This window comes from Tachyglossus aculeatus, chromosome 9 (assembly GCF_015852505.1).
Source record: "Tachyglossus aculeatus isolate mTacAcu1 chromosome 9, mTacAcu1.pri, whole genome shotgun sequence".
Taxonomy (NCBI): Eukaryota; Metazoa; Chordata; class Mammalia; order Monotremata; family Tachyglossidae; genus Tachyglossus; species Tachyglossus aculeatus.
Genome location: NC_052074.1, coordinates 59,015,013 through 59,032,492, shown reverse-complemented (window position 1 = coordinate 59,032,492; position 17,480 = coordinate 59,015,013). Strand labels below are relative to the sequence as shown.

General features: G+C 45.5%; 1 protein-coding gene across 1 annotated transcript in view; it reads left to right on the top strand.

Moving 5' to 3' along the window:
- Positions 1-17,480, top strand: part of PDE11A (phosphodiesterase 11A) — a 113,978-nt gene that overhangs the window by 31,752 nt on the left and 64,746 nt on the right. The gene's annotated exons all lie outside the window — the stretch shown is intronic.

Sequence of the window (17,480 nt, the reverse complement as noted above, 5' to 3'; positions counted from 1 at the left end):
AAGATACAGCTGCTTTTCCCCCAATCTCATGTCCACTATCGTGCTTTCCTCTGAAAACCCCTTCTTTTCAGCACCCTCCCACGACAAATTAATTTCCATCCAACCCTTTGCCGCAGAGTCCCGTCTTTTTTTCCAATCAATCAATCAATCAATCAATCGTATTTATTGAGCGCTTACTGTGTGCAAAGCACTGGACTAAGTTGTGGCTTGTATATTGGGCTCCCCAGTGTCAGATCATTTAGTTCCTTCACCCGACTTTCCTGGAAAAGTTCCGGAAAGCACTTCCCTATGCTTCTTCCTCCCAACCATTATTCTTCTCCCTCTCTCTACCCTGTTTAGGGCAGGGCTCAGCATTCATTCATTCATTCAGTCGTATTTATTGAGCGCTTACTGTGTGCAGAGCACTGTACTAAGTGCTAAAGAAGCAGGGAGAATCAGTGTGCCCAAGTAACGGAAAGAGCCTGGAGGTGAGAAGACCTGGGTTCTAATCTCAGTTTCCCCACTTACATGCTGTGTGACCTTGGGCAAGTTAATGTAACTTCCCAGAGCCTCAGTTTTGTCATCTGCAAAATGGGGGTTGAATACCTGTTCTCTCTCCCACTTAGACTGTGAATCCCATATGCATGCCACGTGGGAGAGGGATTGCGTCCAACCTGGGCATATCCATCCCGGGCCTTAGTACAGTGCTTGGCACATAGTATGCAGTGCCACTCGCAATCTCTCGTTTCTACCACTCGTGTTTCTACCCAGGCACGGAGTGGAGGGAGTGAGGAAGGGGGCGGAGGGGGGTGGGGGGCAGCACACTGTGAAGTGGCCACAGAGAAGCTTTTCCTGCAAAACCCATTAATGGCCCCAGTGACGGGCACATGTACTGATGCTATGCCAGGACCTAGCAGGCCTCTGGCTCGATGGCCACTTTGCCCTTTGCCGCCCACATTAGCCAGCCATTTTTCAATATTCCCGTGAGAGTATCACATAACCTCATGGAATGCTCAAGTGGTCCCAGGCAGAAACCCTCATTCCCGATCCCACAGCCCCTGTTGGGAGCAGTGGGACTAGAACCTAGAGCTCTTTCCTGCTAGACCAGAAGCTCGTTATGGGCAGGGAATGCGTCCGTTTATTGATACTCCCGAGCGCTTAGTACAGTGCTCTGCACACAGTCAGCGCTCAGTAGATACGATTGAACGAGTGGCTGAACCAACACCAGAGCTCACAGACCGACTGAGCTGGACCAGGGCGTTTCCGACGGCTCATCGCGAGAGACCTGCCAGCTGAATTCCTTCCAGGGAATAAAGACGTGTCTGCAAAGGATTTCCCGTGCTTTTTTTTAAAGGCGTTTTAAAAAACGTGGTTTTTTTAAATGGTATTTGTTAAGTGCTTACTATGTGCCAGGTAGATATAAGGTTGGACATAGTCCACGTCCCACATGGGACTCACATTCTTAATCCCCATTTTACAGATGAGGCAGCTGAGCCTTGTCTCTATATGTTGCCAACTTGTACTTCCCAAGCGCTTAGTACAGTGCTCTGCACACAGTAAGTGCTCAATAAATACGATTGAGTGATTGATTGATTGATTAAGATAGCCTAACAGACGAGTGGCAGAGCCGGGATTAGAATCCAGTTCCTTCAGACGCCCAGGCCCATGCTCTACCCACTAGGTCATGCTGCTTTGTTAAGCGCTTACTATGTGCCAGGCACCGTACTAAGCGCTGGGGTAGATACAAGTTACTCGGGTTAGACATAGTTCATGTCCCAGGTGGGGCTCGCAATCTTAATCCACATTTTATAGATAAAGTAACCGAGCCACAAAGAAGAGAAGATTCTTGCCTAGGGTCACGTGGCAGACAAGTGAAGTAGTGAGCCCACTGTTGGGTAGGGACCGTCTCTATGTGTTGCCAGCTTGTACTTCCCAGGCGCTTAGTGCAGTGTTCTGCACACAGTAAGTGCTCAATAAATACAATTGAATGAGTGAATGAATGAATGAATGAATGAAGCAGGCCCTCAGTAACCACTGATGATGATGAAGGAGCTGGATTATTCCTTCCTGGTAAATACTAGATCTCCTGGCCTCCCACTTACCATTAAGTCCAATTATTCCCGAGAACGCAGAAAGCCAACAACTGGCGTTGCCGCTTGTCAGAGAGTGTGTCTCGGAGTCACGTGCGTATTTATTTATTTATTTTATTTGTACAAATTTATTCTATTTACTTTATTTTGTTAATATGTCTTGTTTTGTTGTCTGTCTCCCCCTTCTAGACTGTGAGCCCGCCGTTGGGTAGGGACCGTCTCTCTATGTTGCAATCTTGTACTTCCCAAGCGCTTAGTACAGTGCTCTGCACACAGTAAGCGCTCAATAAATACGGTTGAATGAATGAATGAAAAGTGGCAGAGCAGGGATTAGAACCCCAGTTCTTTCTGACTTCCAGCCACTTTTCTGTAGCTTTCAGCTACATTGTTTCAGTATGATACGTTGAAAATATGAAGCACTTAAATTTGGACCAAGGGTTATGTCATCTTCAAAATCAGACTAATAGCCTATTCTTTATTCTGAAATACATTAGCTAGCATTCTACTGTATTAACATTGAGACATAGGAGATAATTATCTAATGGCTTTTCTCTATGTAGAAAGTAAATAAAGCATTCCATAATCAGTAATTGAAGTCTGAAATAGCTGCTATGGAGAGGTCTAAGTATATCAAAAAGGATATTATGCATGAGCAATCAAAACTTATGCTTGGTGTTTGTAGTGAAGGTCCTGAATTTTGATGTGCTTTTGATATCTATAGCAAAACCATTTCTTCAGTGCCAGCAAATACATTTGTGATGAACAACAGGTAAGCCCAATTAATCGGTCAATCAATTATATTTGTTGATCCTTTTCTGTGCACAGAGCACGTTTGAAAGAGTACAATATAACAATATAATGCAGTTGGCAGACACAGTCCCTTCCAAATACAAGCTTGCAGTCAAGAAGCTTTTACAGCCTAAAGCCTTTATAGCGATGGTAATCCAAAGTTAGATGTCAGGCAAACTCTAGTTTTGTGCCCAAAAAGACTGTAAACTGGATCCATTTTTAATTGCTCTGGTGTATTATTCATGAGTTGGGGAAATGCCTAGGAGATTCACTCAGCTCCATAATGATGGATCACCTGCTTGGGTTTAATTCAAGTGGGCAAATATAATATCTATTCTATTTATTTTATTTTGTTAGTATGTTTGGTTTTGTTCTCTGTCTCCCCCTTTTAGACTGTGAGCCCACTGTTGGGTAGGGACTGTCTCTATATGTTGGCGATTTGTACTTCCCAAGCGCTTAGTACAGTGCTCTGCACATAGTAAGCGCTCAATAAATACGATTGATGATGATGATGGTATCTATTCTATTTATTTTATTTTGTTAATATGTTTGGTTTTGTTCTCTATCTCCCCCTCCTAGACTGTGAGCCCAACTGTTGGGTAGGGACCGTCTCTATATGTTGCCAACTTGGACTTCCCAAGCACTTAGTACAGTGCTCTGCACACAGTAAGCGCTCAATAAATACGATTGATTGATTGATTGATTGATTCCCACCCTTTAGGCACTTGGTATTCACGCCACCCTCAGCCCCACAGTATTACAAACATAGCTGTAGCATAGTTATAGTCATTTCTTTCTCCCTCTCTAGAGTCTCACCTCATGGCAAGGGATACGGCTACCATCTCTGCTATATTCTCTCACGTACGGTGCTCTGCACACAGTAAGGGTTTGATAAATTCCACCGATTGACTGACCTTTTGGGGAAACTCTTCCTACTCAACAGGCAACAAGGATCATGAAAAGTCTTGGGTATTAATTCAGAAACTGCTACATGCAGCTGACTGTACTCTAGAGGCACGTACACGGAAAGACACGCAAATGCTTGTGGATTGCTGTGCACGCCTTACGCACAACCGGAGGTTTTCGTCCCAACGCGGAACTTAAAGCGTCCACCAAATTCTGCTGCTGAAACCATCCAGCAGCACGACGACAGACGAAAAGATAGAACGCAGAATCAATCTGTGGGATTTATTGAGTGTTTCCTGAGCGCAAAGGCACAGTCCTGGGGGAGAGCACAGTGCAGTATAGTTGGTAGACCCGATCCTGCCCCAGTAGACATAAAGATAGGAAGCAGAATCAATTAGTGGTATTTATTGAGCATTTCCTGAATGCGAAGCCCAAGCCCTTGGGAAGAGTACGGTGCAATCCTGCCCCCAGAAGCTGGCCGTCTTGTGGGGACAGCCAACCTGGCCTTTGGTAGGCTGCGAGACAGACTAGGGTGTGGTGGCACTGCCACTTTAAGAAGCATTCCAAGGTGAAGGGCTATAAGACTATGTTTTGGGGACCCAAGACTGTGGAAGACACCTCCAGCTGCTCGAGCAATTGCATTAGCATCACCTACAAATGCCAAGTTTAACATCAAGAGAAACTTCATGAGAAGCAGCGTGACGTATTGGCTAGAGCACAGGCCTGAGAGTCAGAAGGTCCGGCTCTGCCACATGCCTGGTGGGTGACCTTGGGCCAGTCACTTCCGTTCTCTGGGCCTCAGTTACCTCGTCTGTAAAATGGGGATTGAGAATGTGAGCCCTACGTGGGACAGGGAATGTGTCCATCCCGATTTGCTTGTATCCACCCCAGCGTTTAGTACTGTGCTGGCGTAACAATACCACAATTATTATTTTTCTTATTATCAAGTGACAGGACAGGATTACCAACAACAAGGTCCTGAGAAGCAGCATGGCCTAGTGGAAAAAGCACGGGCCTAGGAGTCCGAGGACCTGGATTCTAATCCTGGCTCTGCCAATTGCTTGCTGTGTGATCTTGGGCAAGTCACAAGCGAAGGCTTTGTGAAGATCGGGGTGCTGGGAGATGAGCTTGAAAAAAAGAGACGGGGCTGGGAAAGGACAAGCATGGAAAGACCTTTCCTCACATCCAGACAGTGGTGGGTGGGAGGAGTGTTTGCCCCACTTCGATCTTTTTAGCCAAACTTGCACTCTTGGATAGGACCTCACCATCAGTAGCTTCTTCTTCTAAATGAAGAACTGCTCTGTGTTTGTGCGCGCGCGTGCATGTATCCTTTTCTATCCTGTATCAGCGATGAAGTTCAGAGACCATACTGACAATTAAATCTGTTTCAAGATGACTAATTCCAGGGAGTTAATTTTCTGAAGATGCCAGCTGTGATAACTTCAAGTATGTATAGCACACCAATTACACGCTGCTGTAGTTTTATGCCCATTCTTACCTGCTACCTGGCAAGGAGAATGAACCAAGTTAGAACTGTTTATTTCTAGTGTAGCTACTCAAGGGAGAACCAATTTGGGACTCGTTCTGGTTATTCTTTTGATGGGAGAGGAAGTTGTGTTTACAGCACTATATCTGTCCCCAGAATGAAATCTCAAAAACTCTAAGGGGGTTGGTTGTGGTTTCGAGTCAGAAAGACCTGGGTTCTAATCCCACTCTGCCACTTGTTTGCTGAGTGACCTTAGGCAAGTCACTTAACTTCTCTGTGCCTCAGTTCCCTCATCTGTAAAATGGGGATTAGGATTATGAGCCCTCTGTGGGACGGAGACCATGTCCAACCCGATTATTTTGTATCTACCCCAGCGCTTAGAACAGTGCCTGGCACTTAGTAAGGGCTTAACAAATACCATAATTATTATTATTATTATTGGATGGCCTGTTAGTCTGAGGATTCAGTGCAAATACCATGGCCTTATATAGAAAGACGGTGGTAAATCGATGGCATCAGGGAAGGACTTAATAAGGATACACCTCCTCCAAGAGGCCTTCCCAGATTCAGCCCTCTTTATCTCGACCCCCTTTCCCTTCTGCATCCCTTATGCATTTGGATCTTTACCCTTTCAGGGTTTGACATTCCCCAACCCTCAGCCCCACATCATTTATGTATATATGTATGTGTATATATGTATATATTAGTTATATTTATTCATTTATACTATATTAATTTTTTTTTACTCTCTGTCTTCCCACTCTAGGCTACAAGTTCATTGTGGGCAGGGCACAAGCAACTTTGTTGTATCATGCTCTCCCAAATGCTTAGTGCAGTGCTCCACACACAGATAAGTGCTCCATAAATGCTACTGATTGATTGATTGACTGACACAGATCTCTTGGGTCACAGGAATAGGCAAGAAAAGCCATGGAAAATGAATCCCGCAGACTTGTACCCATTTCCTGCAAAGTCTTTATATCAGGCATCCAGTAAAAGGACGACTTGAAGGGGAGGGATAAGGAGTCTGGTGGTTTAGAAAACTAGAGTGTGTGTGTGTGTGTGTGTGTGTGTGTGTGTGTGTGTGTGTGTGTGTGTGTGTGTGTGTGTACACCATAGGTGTGGGAGAGGCCTTGAGCTTCTCAGCCAATCAGAGCAGGACTAACAACATACCTATAATAATAATAATAATAATAATAATGATGATGGCATTTATTAAGCGCTTACTATGTGCAAAGCACTGTTCTAAGCGCTGGGGAGGTTACAAGGTGATCAGGTTGTCCCACGCGGGGCTTACATTCATCCTCATTTTCCAGATGAGGTAACTGAGGCACAGAGAAGTTAAGTGACTTGCTCAAAGTCACACAGCTGACAACTGGCAGAGCCGGGATTCGAACCCATGACCTCTGACCCCAAAGCCTGGGCTCTTTCCACTGAGCTACGGGGGCCGGGCCAACCTACTAACCCCATCCCTCTCTTCCTCCCTTAAAGCGTGAGGTGACTCGTTTCCCGGGACATCTCCTATTGGGATTAGAGCATCGGTGCCTTTTGAAAGTATGTTTGGGTTTGCCCCACTCGGCAGGACTTTACCACTCAACCCATCAATAATTACAATAATAATAACGATGCTGATGGCATTCGTTAAGCGCTTATTATGTGCCAAGCACTGCTCTAAACACCGGGGTAGATACAAGGTCATCAGGTTGTCCCACGTGGGGCTCACAGCCTTAATCCCCATTTTACAGATGAGGGAACTGAGGCCCAGAGAAGTTGAGTGACTTGCCCAAAGTCACACAGCTTCTATGTGGCGGAGCCAGGCTTAGAACCCACGACCTCTGACTCCCAAGCCCAGGCTCTTTCCACTAAGCCACGTTGCTTCCTAACAGTATTCATTGAGACCCTCATATGGCAGAAAAGAGTAGAAAAATGCACCTGTTGTTTGCCTTCAATGAGCTTACAATCCAGTGGAGGGAAACAACATTAAATAAGGTGTGGATAAGAGGAAGAAGAAGGGGCTATGTACATGAGTTAGTGCTAAGAAATAGGATATGTGCAGGAGAGGTGTTCTAAGTACTCTGAGCTGTTGGGAGAACACCAGTTTCCTCTTTGCCTAGATGTATGTAAGAGCAAACCAAGCTGATCTCATTAACCGAACAGAATGCCTCTTGTGATGCACTGGTTGTGCCTTTTCATTAGGTTTGTTCCCTTACTTGGTGATTGACAAGGTTTAATCATTTAATGTTTGTATTTATGGAGGGGCCTGATACAGTAAGTAGTACGTGCTCAGTAAATACCATTGATTGGCATTCCAATCGGAGGATGAATCAATCAGTCAATGCTTTATTGAGGGCCTACTGTGTGCAAAGCATTGTACTAAGTGTTTGAGAGAGTACAATATGGGAAACGGAAGGTATAAGCAATAAATAAGAGGATCGCACTGAGCGCTCTATTCACTGACAACGTAAACAGGATATTAATGAAAGATTACTCAGTGCGGCTCCTCTCCGACTAGAAAAGAATGTACCCTTTGTCATCACTGTAGCTGAGCTCGTGCCCTATCTATGGGGAAACCCGTCCTAACCCCAACTTTGGAGAGAACTGCTCTCTTGAAGAAGCCGAGAGGAAGGCGACAGCAGAAGCTTTCTCCTCGGTCCAAGCTGTTTTCATTTCTAAGTGGCAGTTGCTCTTGGGACCAGGGTGTTAATGGTGCTATTTGTCCAGCTGCGTCGCCATGAGCAGCTGCTCATTATCAGGAAAAGATCAACGCTGGAGATGAGACCAACAGTGGCATTAAAACAGTGACTCTTCGCTTTTCTGGAGCATTGAATGCATAATGTTGTTTTTATTAGAATTTCTCCAGGTTGTGTAGTTGTAGTGCCTGAGCAGATTCTTGCCCCAGGGTTTGAGGGAGTTTAGAAACAAGGAAATTGGAAAGAGAAAATATTATGGAGAGATTGCATCATTGGGGGCCGGAAAAGGGCTACGATCCATTATTTTGACAGGTCTCCTGCCTGTCTTGCAGCCTGCTTGCCTATGTAGCGGCATTGCATTCGCTTGTCATCTGGCTAGCCTAAAAGAGAGAGGCAGTTCTGCTTTTATTCCCTGCTTTCCGAGCCAGCCACAGTGGGGCACAGATTTAACATTTCAATATTTTCATGAGGAAAATGTCCAGTGTCTTATTTCGACTCTTTTTTTTTAACAATTGACATTATCTCTGAAGAGATGAGGCAGGGAAATCATATGAGGAATATCGGAAATGATCTCTTTCGGCCACTGGGTGACATCCTTGCTCCACGTTACGATTTTCAGAGCCTGAGACAAGGGTAAAGCCTTAAAGATGGTAATTTAAAAGTAATTTTGAAGTGTAATAATGTTTGTGTGGGTGCGTGACCTGGAATGTGTTAGCGACACAGGCGACTTTATTCACTTGCAAGAGGCAGGAGGAGAATGGCCAGGGAAATTCGCCTTGCTGGTTCAGCCACGGTTAGCATCCGAGCCTGAGAGGAAGAGGCCAGGCTGCATGAGTTTCTGGGAGCTGTTGGGTGGCAGTGAGAGGGGCAGGGGTGGAGCGGGAGGAAGGGGAGGGGAAGAGAAGGGAGAAGGGATTTAGAGTTGGTTGTGTTGAGGAACTCAGGCACATAAGAATTAGGCTTACTGTGATTGTGTCATTCCTACACAAGAAACAGAAGCAATTAATGGAGGTTATTTATTTCATCGTTTGCCTCCGTTCATAGAGATCCCATACTGAGCATTGTCATGTCTCAGAGATAGCCTTCCCTTTTCTTCTCCTTGCCAGAGGCCACAAGGGTAAGTCTGTGGCTGGGTTTTGCATCGCTGAAAACTGTTCCTGACACGTTCTTTTTTTTCCTCGCTGCACCTGTATGGAACTTACAGCTTACAACTGAGGCAAGAACTAGGGACCTGATTATTTAATGACCTAATAACCGGGACAGTTTTTTCACATCTGACTTGGAAAGACTGAATTGAAGGTGCCGACCCGGGAGAGCCGAAGATATGGCAGTGCTCGCACGCTGGTTAGCCGGCACTTATTAGCCAAGCTTAATGGGATTGGGCCAAGGGCAAATGATTTCAGTTTGGGTGGTCCCTAAGGGCACTGCAGAGTTCCAGATATACAGGTGCGTAGGCAGGGCTCTAAAGAAAACACCAAAAAAAGGTTTTACCGGGACACTCATGATCAATCAATCCATCAGTGGTATTTATTGTCTGAAGAGCACTGTACTTAGTGCTTGGGAGAATTTCTTTTCTTTTTCTTACGTGCTCACAGCCTCCCGAAGTACTTTTGTATCTATTGAATTAACTTTCTCTTGTCCTCTTATCTGCAAGTTAGTTTTTTGCCTTCTCCCTATTAGAGTGTAAGCTTCTTGTGGGGAGAAATGGCCTTTTTCCTCTAGTGTACTCCCCCAGGCACTTACTGTAAGATTCTGCATACAGCAGGTGCTCAATAAATTGATTGATTGATCTTATCATGCTTATTGAGCGCTCACTGTGGACAGAGCACTGAATCAAGCACTTGGGGGAGTGCCATCCAATAGAGCCGGCCAACATTTCCCTGTCCACGACGAGCTTACGGTCTAGAGGGGGAGGCGGGCATTAATATCAATACATAATTAAGGATCTGTACATAGGTGCTGCGGGGCTGAGGGATGGGTGAATAAAGGGAGCAAACCCAAGTGTAAGGGTGATGCAGAAGGGAGTGGGAGAAGAGAAAATGAGGGCTTCATCAGGGAAGGCCTCTTGGAGGAGATGTGCCTTCAGTAAGGCTTTGAAGGTGGGGCCAATGATCGTCTGTCGGATATTATCTATGACTTTGTTCCCCCAGCGCAGACTTGTTTCTGTAAAAGGCAGTCGGTCCCTTTGGAACATTTTGAGCTCCTGGAGACGTGCAGCCTTTAAATCTGATCCTTTTTAAAGAGCAATAAAGCCCTGGCTCTAGGGCCCGGAGATCCGAGCTGGGTCCTATCCCAAGCTATCAAATCCAGTAACAGCCAGTCTGTCCCAAACCATAACTTGTCCCCGACCAGCTGGCTTTACATTTCAATGAGCACCAGTCAGCGATCATTCTTTATGGGGTCCTTTTCCAAAACAGTCCGGCGTCACTCCTCGGGCACAGCTTCTAACCTTCCGCAGTACCAAGGGGTCGTGATACGGTCGGTTGGATTTTGTGGGGTTGAAAAGTTTGTCAAAGAATAAATCCTGTACGATCGATGAACTGAATCATTCCCCCACCCCTGGTCCTCTTGTCTGATGGAGAGTCTTATTTTCCTGATTAACCCGACTGTTTTCCTCTTCTTCTCCTTCTTTTTTCCCTCGTCTGGCTCCTGAAAGGAGTGGCATAAGCAGGAAACCCTGATGTCACAGTGATTTCTACCTGAATTGTTAGGACCCTCAGCATTTGGTTCCACCTCTGAAGGGCTCGAACAGACATAGCAGTCTGCTTATGAGAACGATCACTGCGTTAGAGTCCGCACAGAAAAGCGATAGAAAGGAAGGGAGAAACAGGTCGAGATTTCTGCTTTCTCCTTCATAGATGAGAGACCACCACTCTCCCCACCTTCAAAATCTTATTAAAAATCACATCTCCAAGACACTTTCCCCGACTAAGCTCACATTTCCCTACCCCCTCTGCCCATCTGCATTCTTAAGGCACTTGATATGCACATCACCCTCCGCCTCACGGCACTTATAAGAAGCAGTATGGAGTAGTGGTCAGAGCACGGGCCTGGCAATCAGAAGGTCCTGGCTTCTACCCAGCTCTGCCACTTGTCTGCTCTGGGACTTTGGGCAAGTCACTTCGCTTCTCTGTGCCTCAGTTACCTCATCCATAAAATGGGAATTAAGACTGTGAGCCCCATGTGGGACAGGGACTGTGTCCAACCCGATTAGCCCGTAACCACCCCGGCGCTTAGTACAATGCCCGGCACATTGAAATTGCTTAACGAATACCATTAAAAAAATTATGTATGTATCCATAATTTATGTATTTATATTAATGTCTGTCTCCCCCAATAGACTGTAAGCTCCTTGTGGACAGGGAACGTGTCTCCCAAGTCTGTCGTAGTGTTCTCTCCAAAACGCTAGTACAGTGCTCTGTAGACATTAAGTGCTCAGTAAATGCCATCGATTGCTTGACTTCTAATTTGCTCCGAGATGAAAGCTATCTTGGAAAAGGTGAAATTCTGTCCTCAGTGAAATGAATGAGTGAAGTTTCTGCATCCTTCTGTGGCATTATTTCAACCCATTTGCCTGCCTTGTGCACATGCCCACAATCTGACGGTCAGGGGAATCACCTCTGGGCACAAGGACTGAAGGTCATTTAATGAAAAATGGGGCAACCATCGTGTTCCAGTGTATCCCTACAGGGTTTGATCTTTTCTTCTTTCTCCTCCACCTTTTCCCGTCTGCCCCCATCTGTCCATGCAAATGTGTGAAAGAGGTCATTGCGGAAGACTTCCTTTAGTCTGCAAATCTGAACAGAGTGGAACTGCGGAACCACCTGTTTTCACTGTAAAGCCAAAAAAAAAAATCCACGAGAGAAAGATGCAGCCTAAACTTTGGTTATGACTGCCTCCGTCTACCACTGGATATGATATAGAATCCAGCCCACCTTTAGATTTGCACTTGCTTGAATTGAGCAAGGCCCAGAGGAGAATTGAGGGGAATTAAATGAGGTAAAAGTGAGGATGGCAGTGGTTTAGGACTCCAGTTAACTGACTCAGTTCCTAATCGACTTCCCAACCTTATTAGAATTCCATTAAGGAAAGGACATTCTCTCCCTCCGGCTGAATTTGGCAGATTTGTGTGGCGACGGTTAACCTGATGCCAGCCAAGCACATTAGCTTGTATTCGAGTTCAGCCCACGAGGCCTAGGCCTCGGGTTGTTTAGACAGAAATGAGGTAGGGAACGTATCTCTGCAAGAGGACCACTTCTCTCTTCATTTCTCACATCTCCACGAGAAGCAGCACAGCCTAGGGGGTAGAGCACGGGCCCGGGGGTCAGAAGGACCTGGGTTCTAATCCCGGCTCCGCCACTTGTCTGCTGTGGGACTTTGGGCAAGTTGCTTCACTTCTCTGTGCCTCAGTTACCTCACCTATAAAATGGGGATTAAGACAGTGAGCTCCATGTGGGATAATAATAATAATTAATAATAATTATGGTATTTGTTAAGCGCTTACTATGTGCCAAGCACTGTTCTGAGCACTGGGGTAATTACAAGGTAATCAGGTTGTCCCACATGGGGCTCACAGTCTCAATCCCCATTTTACAGATGAGGTAACTGAGGCCCAGAGGAGTGAAGTGACTTGCCCAAGGTTACATAGCAGAAAAGTGGCGGAGCCGGGATAAGAACCCATGCCCATGCTCTTGAGACTAAGCCATGCTGTGTCCAACCTAATTAGTATACGTCTACCCCAGTGCTTAGTACAGTGCCTAGCACTTAGTAAGTACTTAACAAATACCATAAAAAAGAGGGTAGTTAGTTGCTTCTTGAGTGAAAGCTGAGACATAATGGCCTCAACTGTCCCTTTTTCCTGCCTGTCTGAGGGGTGGAGGGAGGATGTGGTGCCTCTTTATACATCCAAATTGGGTACCAGATCTTATATCTACCCCAGTGCTTAGTACAGTGTTTGGCACGTAGGATCAACTTATCAAATACATATTATTATCATTAGAAAACAACCAATTTCACTGCCACGACAACCTTGAGAATTTTTTTTAAACCACATACCCATAACTTTTCTTCAGCCACTTGAAACTCTATTTATTTTCCTTGTACATATTTACTATTCTATTTATTTTGTTAATGATGTGCATTTAGCTTTAATTCCATTTGTTCCGATGACTTGACACCTGTCTACATGGTCTGTTTTGTTGTCTGTCTCCCCCTTCCAGACTATGAGCCCGTTGTTGGGTAGGGACCGTCTCTATATGTTGCCAACTTGTACTTCCCGAGAGCTTAGTACAGTGTTCTGCACACAGTAAGTGCTCAATAAATATGATTGAATGAATGCTCAGTGAGGGGTATATTCCCCCCCAACCCCGCCCCCCAGCGTGGTGTTGCTAGACCTGTCAATCAGTCATTCGTATTTATTGAGTAATAATAATAATGATGGTATTTGTTAAGCACTTACTATGTGCACAGCACTGTTCTAAGCACTGGGGGGATACAAGGTGATCAGGTTTTCCCACGGGGGGCTCACCGTCTTAATCCTCATTTTACAGTTGAGGGAATTGAGGCCCAAAGAAGTGAAGTAACTTGCCCAAAGTCACACAGCTGACAATTGGCGGAGCCAGGATTTGAACCCATGACCTCTGACTCCAAAGCCCAGGCTCTTTCCATTGAGCCATGCTGCTTCTCTTACATTTTGTGTAGAGCACTGTATTAAGCGCTTGGGAGAGCACAATATAACAGAGTTGGTAGCTACGTTCCCTGCCCGCAACAAGTTTATAATCTAGAAAGAGAGACAAATATTAATATAAACAAATAAACTATGGATATATACTTCAATCAATCAATCAATCGTATTTATTGAGCGCTTACTGTGTGCAGAGCACTGTACTAAGTGCTTGGGAAGTACAAGCTGGCAACATATAGAGACAGTCCCTCCCCAACAGTGGGCTCACAGTCTAGAAGGGGGTGACAGAGAACAAAACCAAACATACTAACAAAATAAAATAAATAGAATAGATAGAATAATAGATATAATAGAATATACTTGAGTGCTGTGGGGTCGAAATGTCAATAAAGGGGGCAAATCCAAGTGCAAAGGCGATGCAGGAGGGAGTAGGAGAAGAGGAAATGAGGACCTAGTCGGGGAAGGCCTCTTGGAGGAGATGGGCCTTCAATAAGGCTTTGAAGGCTGGGGCTGAGGGAGGTGGTCAAGTATCTGATTAGCACGCCAGAGTCTCGCTTGTTATTGGAATTAGGCCTGAATTGGGTCACTCAGGCCGGAAATTGTTTCCTTCTCCGGTGGAATTCCAGACCAGTCGTCTACTTGGAAAGTTTTTCCAACCCATCTCTCTCCTAGTCTGACACGTCAGAGGCGGAGCAGGGTAATGACCAGTTTTGAGGCTGCTGCGTATTCTGAACGTGGTTCCAAAATCATCGCAGGCCCTCAGCAACAGTGGAAGAAAAGTTGTGTGGGAGCAGAGAGGATGTCATGCCATAGATTTGCATCCACTGACTCAAATCCCAATTGGGTGTTTTGATTTGCCGGGGGGACATTAGTGGGGGATAAATAGTGGAATGTTTTCTCTGCTTAGTCCGGTGCTCTGCACACAGTAAATGCTCAATAAATGGGATTGACTGACTGACTCACTGACTGGTGAATCAGTCAATTAATCATGTTTATCAAGTGCTTACTGTGTGCAGAGCACTGCATTAAGAGCTTGGGAGAGTACACGATAACGTACACTTTCCCTGTCCACAAAGAGCTTATAGTCTAGAAGGGGAGACAGATATGAATATAAATGAATTAATTATGGATATGTATGTAAGTGCTGTGGGGCTGAGGGGGGAAGTGGTGAATAAAGGGAGGAAATCAGGGTGCCGCAGAAGGGAGTGGGAGAAAAGGAAATGAGGGCTTAGACAGGGAAGGCCTCTTGGAGGAGACGGGCCTTCAATAAGGCTTAATTGTCCGTCAGATATGAGAAGGGAGGGTGTTTCGGGCCAGAGGCAGGACGTGGGTGAGAGGTCAACGGAGAGATAAGACGAGATCGAGGTATACTGGGTAGGTTGGCATTAGAGGAGGGAAGTGTGAGGGTGAGTGGTAAATCATTGCAAGTGTAAATCAAGACAACCCAAGTAGCAATAAACAAAAGTAGTGCGGGTTTCTACGTGGGCAGGTCTTTCGCTACGTAATTACATGGGATCATGGAAGATTCTGAAGAGCCAGGTTTTGTTGTCCATTGTAAGCGGGCAGGAATGCTGCCGTTGGAATGCCAAGCATAAATAAATTAGTGCTAGTGTATTAGGCTTGGTAACAACTAATTATCTCCCTCCTACAGCTTGAATCTGTGAGCAGTAAATCTTGGTTTAAGTCACAAGGCAGATATTTTATCTTGTCGACGCACTGGCTGTGAAAAAGTTCTTTAGAAGCAAACTCAGGGTCAAAGGAACTGGAGACTCCAGTAATGATGCCAAGGCCTAGTGGATTTTTTTTTCCCAATTTCTCATCCTCCGTATCAATCAACCAATCAATCGTATTTATTGAGCGTTTACTATGTGCAGAGCACTGTACTAAGCGCTTGTGAAGTACAAGTTGGCAACATATAGAGACAGTCCCTACCCAACAGTAGGCTCCCTACCATCTGTGGGGTTGTCCAGGCCTACAGCCAACTTCGGAAACACACGGGCTCACTGATTGAGGGAAATAAAGGCTCCAGAACTTCCTGCCTCTTTTCTTTTTCAAAGTAGCTTCAGGGCAACCTGGCTCCTTCCTACTGACTTAATTTTTATGCTCCAAGGAAAGAGGACTGTTAGCCAGGTAGGTTACAGTAATAATTGTGGTATAAGTTAAGCATTACTGGTTATGTGCCGGGCACTGTCCTAAGCTCTGGGGTAGATACAAGATAATCAGCTCCCACATGGGGCTCACAGCCCAAGTAGGGGGGACAACAGGTATTGAATCCCCATTTTGCAGTTGGGAAACTGAGGCACAGAGAAGTGAAGTGACTTACCCGGGACCACACAGGAGACATGGGGTGACCCTAGTCCTCAGGCCTGTGCTCTATCCACTAAGCCATGCTGTGCACCAAGACCTCATTTTTCGGATCCTTTTTTAATGGCATTTAATAAGCGCTTACTATATGCCAGGCACTGTACTAAGCGCTGGGGTAGATACACACTAATCAGGTTGGACCCATTCAACCTGCCTTGCCGCTTGCTATTTGCCAAGGTACAGAGGTGGCACTGGTGGAGCGGCTCCGAAAGTCGAACGGGTGCAGTTGTTAAATTCCAGTTTCACAGTCCGAATTAAGACAGACTTAAAATACAAGGTTGAAAATGTGTACAGTCTCCTTGAAACTAATCTCTTATGCTGCTCATGAGGGCCTTTTTCTCCTTTTTGGCTGGTCTTGGGCTTTTGTAATTATTTTCTTCCTTTGAAACCAAAGTGAAACCTGAGGATGCAGACAGATTTTATTTTCTCTTAATGTGCGCTAGTTTCCACCTCCTCTGCGTCTTTGGTCAATAAATCTTCCAAGGCCGGAGTTTGGCGCTTCCTTCAGCGGGTGATAACCAGTGTAAATTACCAGCCGGTGGGTTCTCAATCAACACTTTGACCAAAACTCCGATAATTGCATTGCCCTAATTAATTAGGCACTTCATCTTCAGCCTCTATTTCCCCCCTGATATGCAGCCCAGTGGATTTAATGAGTCTGTGTTTGTAAAGAGGAGGCTCTTCTAGGGATATACAGCTCTGGACCTGCAGGGCTATAAACTACTAACTACTACAAATGAAGACAGGGATTATGGGACCCTGTTTTAATTTTTTTTTTAATTTTAATGGCATTTGTTAAGTACTTACTAGGTACCAGCCACTCGACTAAATGCTGAGCAGATAGAAGCTGATCGGGTTGGACAAAGTCCCTGTCCCACATGGAGCTCCCAGTCTTAATCTCCATTTTACAGATGAGGTGACTGAGGCCCAAAGAAGTGGAGTGAATTGCCCAAGGTGACAAGTGGAGGAGCGGGAATTAGAACCCAGATCCTTCTGACTTCCAAGCCCGTTTCCTATTTGATTCGCTACCAGCTCTCTCTTTCATACTTACCCATGGATGATCTCTTCCTGGGGCCCTACAATTACTTCCGCGACATTGTTTTTAAGAGTACATTTTAGACTGGCAGCCAACAGTATTAGGGGGTTATTCAGCGGGTTTTCTCCTTGAAATCGAATCACTAAATGGGGCAGAGTAATTTTCCCCTGCCCCCCAGGAGGGTGGGCGAAATTGGGGGAAAGGAGCTTTAGTCTGAGGCCCAGCACCCTCAGATTTTTACCGGTTTTTCGGCAAGGTCACCGCAGCCATGCCGATAGTCTTCCGTTCCTCCTACCTCCCTCACGGCCCCTGCTCTCTGTGTGTTCTGGGGTAGGAGTGTTGCCTAGTGGAATAATAATAATAATAATTTTGGTATTTGTTAAGTGCTTACTATGTGCTAAGCGCCGGGGAGGATACAAAGTGATCAGGTTGTCCCAGGTGGGGCTCACATTCTTAA